Genomic DNA, 14287 nt, shown 5'->3' with positions numbered 1-14287 from the left:
GTACCAAGGTACAATAAAACTATATCCACACAGATCAATCCATCACAACAGCACACCAAAGCAGCAGAAAAGTAAATCAATAACAGAGAGCAGAATAAAGAGTTATATTACAAAGAAAGTGCAGTGCAGGCCAGCAGTCAGGTGGAGGGTCATACAGTAGTTTTGTGAGTTCAAGTGTCCATATCATACTATAAGGAGTCATTCAATAGTCTTTTAACGGCAAGATAGAAATGCTTCTTGAGGCTGGTGGGACATGTTTTTAGGCTTTATTATCCTTTGCCCAGTGAGAAGGTGAAGGGGAGAGTGTCCAGGATGCTTTTCCGATGCAGTGGGAAGAGCGGACAGTCCATGGAGGGTGGGTGCTGGATGCTGCTGGTTGCAGTGATGTGCTGAGCTGCGTCTCCTCCTGCACCCTCTTGTGGTCATGGGCAAAGCAGCTGCCGTACCAAGCTGTTACACGTCCAAGATAGCTTCCTTTCTATGGTGCATTGATATCAATTGGTGGGCATCAAAGGGGCCATGCCAAATGTCTTTGGTGAATTTTCTTAGCCATGGCATCTAAGCGTTGGACTGGGACAGGCTGTTGGTGATGTTCACTCCCAGGACCTTGAAACTCAATTATCTCAACCTATTAATGTCCACAGGAGTATGCTCATTGCCCTCACTTCTTGAAGTCAATGACCAGCTCTTTTGTTTTCCTGACATGGTTGGAAAGGTTGTTGTCATGGTACCACATCACTGGGCTTTGTATCTCTGTTTTGGACTCTAACTCATCATTATTTGATATACAGCCCATACAACTTGTAGATGGAGTTTCAGCGAAATTTGGCCACGTAGTTGTGTTTGCACAGGGGGTAGAGTAGGGGGCCGAGGACACAGACTTGTGGGAAGCCAGTGTTGAGTGTAACTATGGTGAAGGTGTTGCTGCTGATCCTTACTGATCAGGGTCTGTGGGTCAGCAAGTCAAGGATCTTGTTCCAAAGGGTGGGGTTGAGTCCCAAGTTTAGGAGTTTGGTAATGAGTTTGCTTGGAATTAAAATATTGAAGGTGGAGCTGTAGTCAATAAACAATAGTCTAATGTAGGTGCCTTTACTGTCCCGCTAGTCCAGATATGAGAATAGGGCTAGGGAGATGGTGTCAGCCAGAGACCTGTTTTAGTGATGGGTGAATTGCATTGGATTGAATTGTCTGGGAGGCTGGAGTTAATGCATGCCATGACCAGTGTCTTGAAGCACTTCCTGATGGTGGATGTCAGAGCCTTATAAACAACAAGTCTCAGCACTAATCCCTGCAATACACCAATGTTATGAATTTTCACTTCCAGCTGCAGAAATACACATGCACTATTATCCTCTGCCTCCTATCACCAAGCCAGTTGTTGATCTAGATTTCTGGCATACCTTCGATACCCCATGCTTTAACTCTCTAGACTAGCCTACCAAGTAGAACCTTGTCAAAAACTGAAAGGGAAGTCCATTTAAACCATGTCTACCACTCTGGCTTCAACATTTTTAAGTTGCCTTATCAAAAAACTCAATCAAATTTGTGAGACACAACCTCCTTTGCACAAAACCATGCTGACTCCTCCTAAACAATCCTGTCGTCTCTAAACAACCTTAGATGTATTCCCTCAGAATCTTCTCCAACTTCTCTGTCACTGACGTAGAGTTCAATGGTCCATAGTTTTCAGGATTATAGTTGTTGTCCTTTCAGAATAGTTATCTTCCATTCTTCAGGCATTTCACCAAAGCCTAATGAAGGTGCAAAAATCTCCTTCAGATATCTATCTCTCCACTGACATCAACTAACCTAAAAAAAACCTTAAGAATACCTTGGACCATCTCTTTCAATCTTGCCTACTGGTTGTTGTCTGTTGTATCCGATGATGAGTCAAGTTTGTGCAGTTCTGTTGTGTTTTCGTAGGTGGCTGCTGAGTGACTTAGCCGTCTGCAACAAGGACGTGGAAACTGAGCTGGGTCTGGAAGTGTCGCTGCTGCTTTTGTCTCCCTTCTTCACAGGTGGTTATTAGTACTGCTTGCTATCTCTCCTCCAGGTTGTTGTGAGCAGTTCTTCCCAAGGCTTGCCAGCCACACTAGTCTTCTGTACTCTGTTCCAGCCATTTTGGTACAAGTCCAGCATGTGCAACATTTGCTTTTAAACAGTCTTTGAACTTCTGCCTTGATTCCTGGTGCTCAGCTGCTTGGGGATTCAGGAATCCTTCACGCATGTGACCAGTACTGTCCACCAAAGTTGTGCATTTACAGTCATGGTCTCAGCACTCGTGGTCCCTGCCCTGCTGAGGACCTCTGGGTTTGTGACCCAGTCCTTCCAACGGATGCCAAGCTTTGACTTCAGACTACGCACATGGAATCCCTTTAGCATTTTGAGATATCGTCTGTGTATGGTCCAGGTTTCATATCCATTATGGAGATTGCTGAGGACAACAGCTCCGTATCCCTTTAGTTTTGTGGACAGGCAGATGTTCCACTGGTTCAACACATGTGATCATGGTCAACCAAGGCTCTGGCTGTCCTTGCAAATCCTGGGTCTGATTTCTCTGTCCTGTGAGCCATCACTATAAATGACACTGCCGAGATACTGGAACTCTTCCACTGTTCTCAGTCTTGTCCCCTTGATAGTGGTAGTAGCTGATCCAAGAGCAGGTTGAAATAGGACTTCTGTCTTGCTTAGGCTTACGGTAAGACCAAAGAGACACAAGGTTTCAGCAAATTTGTTGACAATTAGCTGAAGGGCAAACTCAGGATGAGCCATCAGAGCACAGTTGTCAGCATAGAGGGCTACAAGAATTAGTTTTTTGACAATCTTTGTTCTGGCACTCTCATGATAAAGGTCGAAGAGGAATCCATCAAGTCTGCACATCAGATAGACACCATGTTTGAAGTCTTTGATTGCATGGTTCAGCACATATGTGAAGAAAAAGCTGAATGTCACAGAGGCCAGCACACACCCTTGCTTCACTCAGTTTGAAATATTGTAAAGTGTCACTGTTTGAGAGGACTTGGCCAGTCATATTGTCAAGAAAAAGGCAGATGAGGTTGACAAACTGTGTGGGCATCCCAGTGTTGACAGGATTGTCCAGAGTACCTTTCTATTTGCCTTATCAAATGCTTCAATCAATCTTGAATTAGGGTAATTTATTTTGTTGTTCAATTTGCACATGAAGATGCTGTGTAAGTTTTGTATAATCTACGTTAAATTAAGTTTATGTTAACTCATGTTTATCCTTGTGTTGTACTGTGCTGCTGCTGCAAGAAGCTAATTTTTACTCATTTATTGAGATCCAGCGTGGAATTGGCGCTTCCAACCCTTCGAGTCACATGCCCCAGCAACCTCTGATTTAATCCTAGCCTAATCACGGGACAATGACAAATTAACCTACTGATTGGCACGTCTTTGGACTGTGGGAAGAAACTGGAGCACCCAGAGGAAACCCACGCTGCAGTCATGGAGAGAATTAACAAATTCCTTACAGGTAGTGTCAGGAATTGAACCTGGGTTGCCTGTACTATAAAGCCTTGTGTTAACCACTATGAATCCCTATGACAACAATAAACTTGAACTTGACTTGAAACTGAATTTGCCTCAGCATCCTGGGGATGATCAGATCAATGTATCCAAAAGAAAAAAATAATTAATTATAATCAGAACCGGATTTTATATCGCCGACATATGGCATGAACTTTGTTGTTTTGCAGCTGCAGTACAATACAATACATAATAATAAAAATTATCAGTTATAATAAGTATATACAATAATAATATATATATAAATTAAATAAGTAGTGCAAATAGAGAGGAGAAATAGTGAGTTAGTGTTTATGGGTTAATTCAAAAATCTGATGGCAGAGTGGATGAAGTTGGTTCTGAAATATTGATGAAGAGAGGATGAAGTCTTCAGGCTACTGTAGCTCCTTCTTGATGGAAGTTATGAGAAGAAGGCATGTCCTGAGTGGTGGGGATAATTAATGATGAATGCTGCATTTTGAGGCATTGCCTATTGAAGATGTGCTCAATGCTGGATAGGCTAGTGCTCATGATGGAGCTGGCTGGGTTCTAACTTCCTGCAGCTTTTTCTGATCCAGAGTGGTGACCCCTCCATACCAGACAGTGATGCAACTAGTTAGAATTCTCTCCACGGTACAGCTGTAGAAATTTGCAAGAATCATTGGTGACATACCAGGACTCTTCAAACTCCTAATGAAATATAGTCACTATCATGCCTCCTTTGTAATTCCATCAATATGTTGGACCCAGGATAAGTATTTAGAGATATTGACACCCACGAATTTGTAACTGCTCACTCTTTCCACTGCTGATCCCTCGATGAGGACTGGTGTGTGTTCCCTCGACTTCCCCTTCCTGAAGTCCACCACCAATTACTTGGTTTTACGGATATTGACTGCAAAGTCATTATGACACCACTCAACCTCACTCCAGTACACCTTCTCATCATCATCTGAAATTCTGCCAACAATAGTTGTGTCATTGGCAAATTTATAGATGGTGTTTGAGCTGTGCCTAGAAAGTAGAGCAGGTGCACCAGTGTTGATTGTCAGTGAGGAGGAAATGCTTTTTCTGATCCACACTTCTGCTGAGGAAGTTGAGGATCCATTTGCAGAGGGATGTATAGAGGCCCAGGTTTTGGAGCTTGTTGATTAGAACTGAGGGTATGATTGTATGAAAGCTGAGCTGTAATTATAAACAGCAGCCTGACATAGGTGGAGAAGCCCAGTGGAGAGTCAAAGAGATGGCATCTGCTGTAGATCTATTGCAAGAATAGATCTTGCTTAGGCAGGTGTTGATTCTGGCCAAGACCAACCTCTCAAAGAACTTCATCACAATAGATGTAAGTGCAAGTGGGTGAAACTTCTTGAGGCAGCTCTCCCTGTTCCTTTTGAGCTCTGGTAAATTATAGTTACCCTTCTGATGCAGATGGGTAGATCTCCGACTGCAGCAGTGAAAGATTGAAGATGACCTTGAACACTCCAGCCAGTTGGTTGGCCCAGGGTAGATCTTCAAAGAAAAATTAAACTCTTTGTCCAATTTGGGCTATCAGCAAATTGACATTTGAATTATAACATAGGACAGAGAGGAGACATTGAACTTTTGGAAGATGCAATTACAAGGTGACCCCAGGTTTAGAATGTAAGGTATGGTGAAGGACAGAAGCAGCGGTAATGTAATGGAAATTTACAAAACTGTTAATAATATACAGAAGGTAAATACAAAGGTATTGGAATCACATAGTAAAAGAAATAAGGTCAAGCATAGCAGAGATATCTACTTCACGGAGAGGTTATTTTAAAATGAGATACTGAATCTCATATACATTGAGTGGCCGCTTTACTAAGTATTCATGTACACCTGCCTGTTAATGCAAATATCTAATCAGCTAATCATGTGGCAGTAACTCAATGCATTAAAACATGCAGTAATGGTCAAGAGATTTTGTTGTGGTTCAGACCAACATCAGAATGAGGAAGAAGTGTGACTGAGTGTGGAATAATTTTGATGCCAAAAGGGGTAGTTTAAGTATCTCAGAAATTGCTGATCTCATGGGAATTTCATGCACAGCAGTCTCTAGATTTACAGAGAATAGTGCAAAAAATAAAAAAAATCCAGTGAACAGTAGTTGTGTGAGTGAATTTGCTTTGTTGATGTGAGAGGTCAGAGGAGAATGGCCAGAGTGGAACAAGGCAACAGTAACTCAAATAACCGTACGTTACAACAGTGGTGTGCAGAAGAGCATCTCTGAGCACACAACACCTCAGAGTGGATGGGCTACAGCAGCAGAAGACCACGAACATACCCTGTATTTTGGAGTAACTTATACACTGCTATACTAAGTATGCCAAAATGGATCAAACATCTTTCCTCATCCTGGTTAAACTTGTAAAAAGTCACGTGTAGAAATTGGATTGCAGTCTTATACTGATGTGCTGAACCACAGCTTAATTTACTTGTAGCACTCATTTTGTTTTCCTGTGGTGGGGTAGTGATTAAAATATGGACAAGCTAAGTCCAAATCATTAACTCAGAAACATGACTTTGAAACCCTTCATAGCAATTGAGGAATTTAACTTCTGGTCATTCATTTAAATTGAACTTTAATAAGAAAAGCTAACCAACATTCAGAGTAAGAAGGCTGGAGTGAACGGCTGATTTTTCGGAGTAAAGGGAGTGTTTTTACTACTCGAGTTAAAGAGAGGCGAGACTGCCCCGGTGCGTGTCGTCAGCCAGTAGAGTGCGAAATGTTTAAAAAGGCAAGGAATCTTCAACGGTTTTTACTTTGGAGCAAGAAGGCTGTGAGTGAACTGCTGAATTTTCAGAGCGAAAGGAGTTTTTTAACTACTCAGGTTAAAGAGAGGTGAGACTACACAGGCACGTGACATCAGCCAGTAGAGCACGAAAGGTTTAAAAAGGAGGCCACCATATCCAGCGGGCAGCGGTGTGACGGTGCTTTGGCTCAACAGGCTTAGGCAGTAACGGGACAAGGCGAGGTAGGAAGTGTGTGTGTGTGTGTGAGGCCAGTTTTCCATGCTCAGTGTCAGATGTGGGGAGTCCTGGAGTCTCCAAGCCTCCTGGACGGCCATATTTGCGTCAGGTGTGTCGAGCTGCAGCTCCTGAGGGACCGAGTTAGGGAACTGGAGATACAGCTCGATGACCTTCGCCTGGTCAGGGAGAGCAAGGAGCTGATAGAGAGGAGTTATAGGCAGGTGGTCACACCGGGGCCACAGGAGGCAGACAAGTGGGTCACAGTCAGGAGGGGGAAAGGGAAGAGTCAGGTACTAGAGAGTACCCCTGTGGCTGTACCTCGACAATAGGTACTCCTGTTTGAGTACTGTTGGGGGGGACAGCCTACCTGGGGGAAGTGGCAGTGACCGTGCCCCTGGCACAGAGTCTGTCCCTGTGGCTCAGAAGGGTAGGGAAGGGAAGAGGAAGGCAGCAGTGATAGGGGTCTCTATAGTCAGGGGGTCAGACAGGTGATTCTGTGGACACAGGAAAGAAACTCGGATGGTAGTTTGTCTCCCAGGTGCCAGGGTCCGGGATCTTTCGGATTGTATCTAAGATATGCTGTGGTGAGAGGGAGAACAGCCAGAGGTTGTGGTACGTATTGGTACCAATGACATAGGTAGGAAAAGGGAGGAGGTCCTGAAAAAAGACTACAGGGAGTTAGGAAGGAAGTTGAGAAGCAGGACCTCAAAGGTAGTAATCTCAGGGTTTCTGCCTGTGCCACACGACAGTGAGAATAGGAATAGAATGAGGTGGAGGATAAATGTGTGGCTGAGGGATTGGAGCAGGGGGCAGGGATTCAGATTTCTGGATCATTGGAACCTCTTCTGGGGCAGGTGTGACCTGTACAAAAAGGACAGGTTGCACTTGAATCCCAGGGGGACCAATATCCTGGCGGGGAGGTTTGCTAAGGCTACTGGGGAGAGTTTAAACTAGAATTGATGGGGGTGGGAACTGAACTGAAGAGACTGGGGAAGAGGAGGTTAGCTCACAAATAGAGAAAGCTTGTAGACAGTGCGAGAGGGAGGATAGGCAGGTGATAGAGAAGGGATGGTTTGAGATATGTGTATTTTAATGCAAGGAGTGCTGTGAACAAAGCAGATGAGCTTAGAGCGTGGATCAGTACTTGGAGATATGATGTGGTGGCCATTACAGAGACTTGGATGGCTCAGGGACAGGATTGGTTAATTCAAGTGCTGGGTTTTAGATGTTTCAGAAAGGACAGGGAGGGAGGCAAAAGAGGTGGGGGCGTGGCACTGTTGATCAGAGATAGTGTCACAGCTGCAGAAAAGGTGGACGCCATGGAGGGATTGTCTACGGAGTCTCTGTGGGTGGAAGTTAGGAACAGGAAGGGGTCAATAACTTTACTGGGTGTTTTTTTATAGGCCACCCAATAGTAACAGGGATATCGAGGAGCAGATAGGAAAACAGATCCTGGAAAGGTGTAATAATAAGAGTAGTCATGATGGGAGATTTTAATTTCCGAAATATTGATTGGCATCTCCCTAGAGCAAGGGGTTTAGATGGGGTGGAGTTTGTGCGGTGTGTTCAGGAAGGTTTCTTGACACAGTATGTAGATAAGCCTACAAGAGGAGAGGCTGTACTTTATCTGGTATTGGGAAATGAACCTGGTCAGGTGTCAGATCTCTCAGTGGGAGAGCATTTTGGAGATAGTAATCACAATTTTATCTCCTTTATAATAGCATTGGAGAGAGATAGGAACAGACAAGCTAGAAAAGTGTTTAATTGGAGTAAGGGGAATTATGACGTTATCAGGCAGGAAATTGGAGGTTTAAATTGGAAACAGATGTTCTCAGGGAAAAGTTCAGAAGAAATGTGGCAAATGTTCAGGGGATATTTGTGTGGAGTTCTGTATAGGTACATTCCAATCAGACAGGGAAATTATGGTAGGGTATAGGAACCATGGTGTAAAAAGGCTGTAATAAATCTAGACAAGAATAAAAGAAAAGTTTACGAAAAGTTCAAAAAACTAGGTAATGATAGAGATCTAGAAGATTATAAGGCTAGCAGGAAGGAGCTTAAGAAGGAAATTAGGAGAGCCAGAAGGGTCCATGAGAAGGCCTTGGCGGGCAGGATTAAGGAAAACCCCAAGGCATTCTACAAGTATGTGAAGAGCAAGAGGATAAGACGTGAAAGAATAGGACCTATCAAGTGTGACAGTGGGAAAATGTGTATGGAATCGAAGGAAATAGCAGAGGTACTTAATGAATACGTTACTTCAGTATTTACTATGGAAAAGGATCTCAGTGACTGTAGTGATGACTTGTAGCAGATTGAGAAGCTTGAGCATGTAGATGTTAAGAAGGAGGATGTGCTGGAGCTTTTGGAAAGCATCAAGTTGAGTAAGTCACCAGGATCGAACGAAATGTACCCCAGGCTACTGGGGAGGCGAGGGAGGAGATTGCTGAGCCTCTGGCGATGATCTTTGCATCATCAATGGGGATGGGAGAGGTTCCTGATGATTGGAGGGTTGCGGATGTTGTTCCCTTATTCAAGAAAGGGAGTAGAGATAGCCCAGGAAATTATAGACCAGTGAATCTTACCTCAGTGGTTGGTAAGTTGATGGAAAAGATCCTGAGAGGCAGGATTTATGAACATTTGGAGAGGTATAATATGATTAGGAATAGTCAGCATGGCTTTGTCAAGGGCAGGTCGTGCCTTACAAGCCTGATTGAATTTTTTGAGGATGTGACTAAACACATTGATGAAGGAAGAGCAGTAGATGTAGTGTATATGGATTTTAGCAAGGCATTTGATAAGTTACCCCATGCAAGGCTTATTGAGAAAGTAAGGAGGCATGGGATCCAAGGGGAGATTGCTTTGTGGATCCAGAACTGGCTTGCCCACAGAAGGCAAAGAGTGGTTGTAGACGGGTCATATCCTGCATGGAGGTCAGTCACCAGTGGAGTGCCTCTGGGATCTGTTCTGGGAGCCTTACACTTGGTGATTTTTATAAATGACCTGGATGAGGAAGTGGACGGATGGGTTAGTAAGTTTGCTGATGACACAAAGGTTGGAGGTGTTGTGGATAGTGTGGAGGGCTGTCAGTGGTTACAGCAGGACATCGATAGGATGCAAAACTGGGCTGAGAAGTGGCAGATGGAGTTCAACCCAGTTAAGTGTGAGGTGGTTCATTTTGGTAGGTGAAATATGATGGCAGAATATAGTATTAATGGTGAGACTCTTGGCAGTGTGGAGGATCAGAGGGATCTTGGGGTCCGAGTTCATAGGACGCTCAAAGCAGCTGCGCAGGTTGACTGTGGTTAAGAAGGCGTATGGTGTATTGGCCTTCATCAATCGTGGGATTGAGTTTAAGAGCCGAGAGGTAATGTTGCAGCTATATAGGACCCTGGTCAGACCCCGGTCAGACCCCACCTGGAGTACTGTGCTCAGTTCTGGTCGCCTCACTACAGGAAGGATGTGGAAGCCATAGAAAGGATGCAGAGGAGATTTACAAGGATGTTGCCTGGATTGGGGAGCATGCCTTATGAGAACAGGTTGCGTGAACTCAGCCTTTTCTTCTTCGAGCAAAGGAGGATGGGAGGTGACCTGATAGAGGTGTACAAGATGATGAGAGGCATTGATCGTGTGGATAGTCAGAGACTTTTCCCCAGGGCTGAAATGGTTGCCACAAGAGGACACAGGTTTAAGGTGCTGGGGAGTAGGTACAGAGGAGATGTCAGGGGTAAGTTTTTCCACACAGAGAGTGGTAAGTGCATGGAATGCACTGCCAGCAATGGTGGTAGTAGTGAATACAATAGGGTCTTTTAAGAGACTCTTCGATGGGTACATGGAGCTTAGAAAAATATTAGGCTAAGTGGTGGGAAACTCTAGGCAGTTTCTAGAGTAGGTTACATGGTCAGCACAACATTGTGGGCCGAAGGGCCTGTAATGAGCTGTAGATTTCTATGTTCTTTGAACCATGAGGCTGCTAGATTGTTTTAAAGGCCTATCTTATTTCTTAATTCCCTCATGGGTGGGGGAGAGAGCAAGAAAATCTGCTATTGTTTCCGGTTTAGTTGATACGTGACACCAAACTGACCATTTTGATTCGGGATGGATAATAAATACTGGATTGTCCCTATCTCACAAATGAAGGAATAAATCAAAACAATATTGTAACATTAAGGAAAGACTTTAAAAAACACATTATAATGGCTGGAAGCAAGCACTAAAATGGGTACTAGATAATTCCAAATGGATTGTTGTCCAATCCATTGCATGTCGAGGGTGGATTACATCAGTCACACAGTCACAGGGATGATTATCTCTTAAAGACACATTCTACATGACTGCCAGAATGAAGAGATATTATATATATAAAATATAATAATGGCCATCCACCTGGAGAAGGAACGAGCTCTCAGAGTCATACTGCTAGATATGAAGGTCCAAATGAATTAGATCAAAACAACGTTTCAACCAATATTCAGAATGTGCCTGGACCAGATGGACTGCACCCCAGAGTTCTGAAAGAGGTGGCTGAAGAGATTGTGGGGGCATTATTAATGATCTTTCAAGAATCATTAGATTCTAGAATGGTTCCACATAACTGAAAAATTGCAAAATTCACTCCACTCTTTAAGAAGGCAGGGAGGCAAAAACATAGAAACATAGAAAACCTACAGCACAACACAGGCTCTTCGGCCCACAAAGCTGTGCCAAACATGTCTTTACCTTAGAAATTACCTAGGGTTACCCATAGCCCTCTATTTTTCTAAGCTCCACGTACCTATCCAGGAGTCTCTTAAAAGCCCCTATCGTATCCGCCTCCACCACCCTTGCCTGCAGCCATTCCACACACTCACCACTCTCTGTGTAAAAAACTTACCCCTGACCTCTCCTCTGTACCTGCTTCCAAGCACCTTAAAATTGTGCCCTCTCGTACAAGCCACTCCAGACCTGGGAAAAAGCCTCTGACTATCCACACAATCAAGACTAGTTCAACCACCCAAAGAAAGGAAATTACAGGCCAGTTGGCCTGACTTCTGTGGTTGGAAAGATGCTGGAGTCCATTATTAAGGATTAAGTTTTGGGGTATTTGAAGGCACATGATAAATAGGCCAAATTCAGCATGGTTTCCTTAAGGTAAAATCTTGCCTGATAAATTTGTTGGAAATATTATAGGAAATAACAGGCAAAGGAGAGTCAGTGGATGTTGATTACTTTGATTTTCAGAAGGCCTTTGACAAGCTGTTGCACATGAGGCTGCCTAACAAGCTAAGAGATCATGGTATTACAGGAAACATACTAGCATGGATAGAAGATTGGCTGACAGGCAGAAGGCAGAGTAGCGATAAAGGGGGCACATTCTGGTTGGCTGACAGTGACCAAGGTGTTCCACAGGGATTGGTCTTGAGGTTACTTCTTTTCACGTTTTATTTCAATTAGATGACAGAATTGATGGCCTTGTAGCCAATTTGCATAAAATAGGAAGATAGTTGGAGGGACAGGCAGTATTGCGGAAGCAGAAAGTCTGCAAGGCGTAGACAGATTAGGCAAATGGGCAAAGAGGTAGAAGATGGAATATACTGTAGGGAAATATATAGTTGTGCCCTTTGGTAGGAAGAATACAAGTGCAGACTATTTTCTAAATGGACAGAAAATTCAAAATTCAGAGGTGCAAAGCGACTAGGGAATCCTTCTGTGGAATTCCCTAAGGGTTAATTTGCGGGTTGAGTTAGTGGTAAGGAAGACAAGTGCATTGCTAGCATTAATTTCAAGAGGATTAGAACAGAAGAACAAGGATGTAATGCTGAGGCTTTATAAGGCATTCATCAGACCACACATGGAATATTGCGAGCAGTTTTGGGCCCCTTATCTGAGAAAAGATGTGCTGGCATTGGAGGGGGTCCTGAGGAGGTTCACAAAGCTAATTCTGGGAATTAAACGGTTAATATATAAGGAGTGTTTGGTAGCTCTGGGCCTCTTGTTGCTGTAATTCAGAAGAATGGGGGGGGGGGGGAGAAATCTCATTGAAACCTATTGAATATTGAAAGCCCTAGACAGATTGAATGTGGAGAGGATGTTTCCTATAGTGAAGGAGTCTAGGACCAGAAGACACAGCCTCAGAATAGTAGATTGTCTATCTAGAACAAAGATGAGGAGGAATTTATTTAGCCAGAGGGAGGTGAATCTGTGGAATACATTGCCATGAATGGCTGTGGAGGCCAGGTCACTGGGTATATTTATAATGGAGGTTGATAGGTTCTTGATTAAAGAGGGTGCCAATGGTTAAGGGGAGAAGGCAGGAGAATGGAGTTAAGAGGGATAAATAATCGACGATGAAGGGATAGCGATGTCGACTCGATGGGCTAAATGGCATAATTGTGCTCCTACGTCTTATGGTCTTCCGGTCTAGCGTGCTTTGTAACAAAAGTTTAGAGATCCACCAGTTCCGTCATTGGAAGAGCCTGGTGGAGACATCAAAAATATTGCTGCTTAGAAATAAAAATTCCCCACAATAAGGAGCAAAAATGTTTACAAGCTTGATAGAAGTGTTCTGATGAGTTCCACAACGATAGAAATGCCCATTTTTGCGATAATTCATATTCAGACATACAATGTTAGTCACATATTGAAAGGATCATTCCATGTTTTGCATCTTCTTCGTTTAGGCAGACTGCAAGGAATTGGGAGGATTTGGCCCTGCACAAGTGAGGAACGCCTCGGCCTCATGGAGAAGACAAACCTACAACTGATGGGCAACTCAACCTCCGAGTGTGATCCACGAGAGTCAACAAATTTTGTCAGTGTGATTACTACATTCCTGCCAGTTTTATCCACAGTAGACACCTTCACCAACACCTGTGTGGCTACATCACCCTGCTGGGCTAGAGTCTAAATTGTTATTGTTCTTGTAGTTTAACATGGTTTTCTGCTTGCTGATATTTTTTATATAATCACCTGTTTGTGAAGGTGGAGCTTAAGAGGGTTAATGGCACCTCCTTCGGTGCATCTTCGGAAACAGCTCTATGTCCATCTTTAATATCTCTATTTTCCCCTTTCAGGGTTCATTTGAAGAATCTGACCTGGAGTTACACCTGGAGCTACAGTCTTTGCAGGAATGGGACCCACTTTCGGGGATTCACAACCGACTGTTGTTGTTCGGCACGCCACAGGCTCGCCCTGAGAGTCTGGCTCGGATTCGGAAGCCTGGGATCTCAGGGCTCTGGAGACGGCCGGATCGAGGGTCAGCGTCACGACAGGAGACCCGCGTGTCTTCAGGGGAGTCGGAATATCTGCCATTGTGTGCCCAGTTTTTTGGGTACAGAGCTCAAAAAAACAACGTAATGGACTTTTAACATGGTAAACCAGTGAGTTGTTTGTTATGTCTCCCCACTCGCTGGGAAAACGGAGACACCTCTTTCTCCCTTATTAGGGGGAGAGAGTATGTCGAACGCCGGGTGAACGAGTACTCTTTGGCGTGCTGCAAGTCTGTGTCTTTGCAGTTGCTTTGCTCATGCGTGAGCGCTCAGAGGTGGTCGCTGATGCTTTTTTTTGTCTATGGGGTGAGGGGGGGAATTACTGCTGATTACGCACAGGAGGGGGGAGATGGGGGGACTTTGGGGTTCCAATATTTAACTCTCGTTCATTCTTTGGGGGCACTTCTCTGTTTTCGTGGATGGTTGTGAAGAAAAACCATTTCATGATGTATATTGTATGCATACTATATCACTGACATTAAATTGTACCTTTGAACTTTTGTTTGTCTGTACTTGTTCAGTGACTT

General features: G+C 43.9%; 1 protein-coding gene and 1 long non-coding RNA gene across 2 annotated transcripts in view; one reads left to right on the top strand and one right to left on the bottom strand.

The window, feature by feature from the left end:
- LOC140742048 (interleukin-17 receptor C-like) overlaps positions 1–14287 on the bottom strand; it is a 95515-nt gene that overhangs the window by 20526 nt on the left and 60702 nt on the right.
- Positions 6049–14095, top strand: LOC140742047 (uncharacterized). The gene is made up of 3 exons (XR_012102195.1): positions 6049–6388; positions 13173–13303; positions 13566–14095. It is a non-coding gene; the product is annotated as an uncharacterized lncRNA (long non-coding RNA).

This window comes from Hemitrygon akajei, chromosome 19 (genome assembly GCF_048418815.1).
Source record: "Hemitrygon akajei chromosome 19, sHemAka1.3, whole genome shotgun sequence".
Taxonomy (NCBI): Eukaryota; Metazoa; Chordata; class Chondrichthyes; order Myliobatiformes; family Dasyatidae; genus Hemitrygon; species Hemitrygon akajei.
Note: the sequence above shows the minus strand (reverse complement) of the source record. Positions and strands in the feature narration are given on the sequence as shown.